The sequence below is a fragment of the Otolemur garnettii genome, unplaced genomic scaffold (genome assembly GCF_000181295.1).
Source record: "Otolemur garnettii isolate 467f Iridium unplaced genomic scaffold, OtoGar3 scaffold00189, whole genome shotgun sequence".
Taxonomy (NCBI): Eukaryota; Metazoa; Chordata; class Mammalia; order Primates; family Galagidae; genus Otolemur; species Otolemur garnettii.
The window spans coordinates 1,458,625-1,460,903 of record NW_003852584.1 but is presented as its reverse complement, the minus strand read 5'-3'; the positions used below and the strand labels follow the sequence as shown (position 1 = coordinate 1,460,903).

Below are 2,279 nucleotides of genomic sequence, written 5' to 3'. Positions count from 1 at the left end.
TCCAGGATGAACGTTCCCCATGGACTGAAGTCGCTCTTCCATCTAAATGAGAACAGAGGTCGGGAGGAGAAAGTGCACATTCAGAAGTGGAAGCAAAAGAAGCAGCGTGGCAGGCAACGTTGCATCCTGCGTCCCAGAGCGAGGGACAGTCCCCTGAGTGACCCCAGGAACCCACTCTTCATGTTCAGTCAGAGGCGGCAGTTCTGGTTTTTTCTGTCGCCCAGACAGGAAACATCATACATGACGGTGACCATCAATCTTCCTGCCCCCTTCATTCTTGCTCAGGTATTTTAAAGCAAATCCCAGACATACCTACTCATCCTATATACTTCAATATGCAGCTCTACAGATTATGAACACTTTTCTTATATAACCATATCTAACAAAATGGATAATAATAATCTCTTGGTATCTTCTAATACTCCAGCTCATATCTGAATTTCTCTGATTATCTCATAAATGTCTTTTTAATACTTTGTATGAATCAGGATCCAAATAAGGTCTACAACTCATTATACTTTAAAAAGAAAGAAAAGGAATTTTCAGCTAGGGGGTGTAGCTCAGTGGTAGAGCGCATGCTTAGCATGCATGAGGTCCTGGGTTCAATCCCCAGCACCTCCAACTCTGTTTTTCTGTCATAGATCTTCCTTCCTTCTGCAGTTAAATATCAACAATTTTGGCTGGGTGCTGTGGCCCACTGCTGTAATCCAAGCACTTTGGAAGTTCAAGGCAGGGCTGCCAGGAGTTGAAGACCACATCTCTACAAAAAATAGAAAAAGCATCTAGGCATGGTAACATGTGCCTATAGTCCCAGCTACTTGGGAGGGTGAGGCAGGAGAACTGCTTGAGCCCAGGAATTTGAGGTTGTAGTGAGCTATGAGGATGCCATGGGACTCTAGCCTGGGCAACAAACTCCAGAGCACAAGCCGCCCTCTGGCCTCAGCCTCCCAGAGTGCTAAGATTACAGGTGTGAGCCACCGCACCTGGCCAAAGTCTACCTTTTTGAAATTTGTTTTCTATTTTTTCTTCTTTGTTTTTCATGTCTCTGTTATCTTTTTCCTGCCATCTCGTGGGTTATTCAAACATTTTTTAGTATTTTTGCTTTAGCATGCAAGCAAGCTACCTAGGTTCGAGACAAGCACCTTTATCCCCCTTCTGTGGACTGTGGTTCCATATCAGTTCACTTTCCAAAGGCTTTGCAGTGTTGGCAAGGTCTGTCTCATGTGTGTGCCACCAAGTGGTCAGCCTGGGATCTCAGCGAGGCAGTGGTCTGTCTCAAAGTCTTCAAAGTCTTGGATAAGCCCAGGAGTTTCTAAGTGACTCCATAGGTCACTTTCCCAAGTTTCTCCCTTTCCACAGCAACCTGGGTACTTTCCAGGTCTCTGGGCACCCCCTCTTTGATCTTCTAGCCTAGATCTGGGTTGTCAGTCATCCCACTCTGCCATGAACTTGTATGGTTACAGCTGTGTCCAGGCTGCACAAGGGGAGAACTGGACGAAAACTGCCCTGTGCTTTGCTAGTCCATTCTTTCCTTCTCCACTCACTGTCACTGTCACCAGACATTCAGGCTCAGGTTCATAGCTGCCACCAATGGGAGAGACAGGGAGGTGTGCACTCACATCACTGTACCTAGAGCCAGAAACCTAAAATGTTATTTTAGAACATTTTGATATATGTTCTTAAATCTGGTTCTTATTCTGACACATTTTTCACTCTTTAGTTTTCAAAATATTGTGTCAAATACTTTGTGAATTTAAAAAACAACTCTAAGTTTGTTTGGAATGATCTAGAGAAGAAACTGAATCATTGGTCTTAGTTTTCTGATATGTAATCATCTTCCTAATGAACTTTTTGTCTCTAATCACATTTTAATGGGCACTTACTTAATATAATGTGGATTATATTAAATATTAAAATATATCTACAAATCTGAGATGGTTGAAAGTAGCTACAAGTTCCGGTATGAAAACATTAGTGTTTCCAATAGAAAGAGCATTCTCCAATGTTAATGGTTCTCTCCACTGCTGGGTAGATCACAGATGAAAACCCCTCCTGCAAGATCCCCATAGGACACACCGGGAAAGAGCAACTTGTAATGCCTTTCTCCCTGCAATGCCGAGCCCCCTGAGACAAGCATTTTGTTCACTTCTTGGTCTCTAGAGCTTTGAACAGTGTCTGGCAAAGAGCTGATACTCAGTAGAAATTTGATGACTGAAGGATTTAATGGATGTTCTTGGGGTTTATTATAAAGAATATTATAGAGTAAATAGATGAGGCTG

The 2,279-nt window shown here is 42.9% G+C and overlaps 1 non-coding gene across 1 annotated transcript; it reads left to right on the top strand.

The window, feature by feature from the left end:
• The first annotated feature begins 549 nt into the window (after positions 1–549).
• Positions 550–621, top strand: TRNAA-AGC. The gene has a single exon. It is a non-coding gene; the product is annotated as a tRNA-Ala (tRNA).
• The last annotated feature ends 1,658 nt before the right edge of the window (positions 622–2,279 follow it).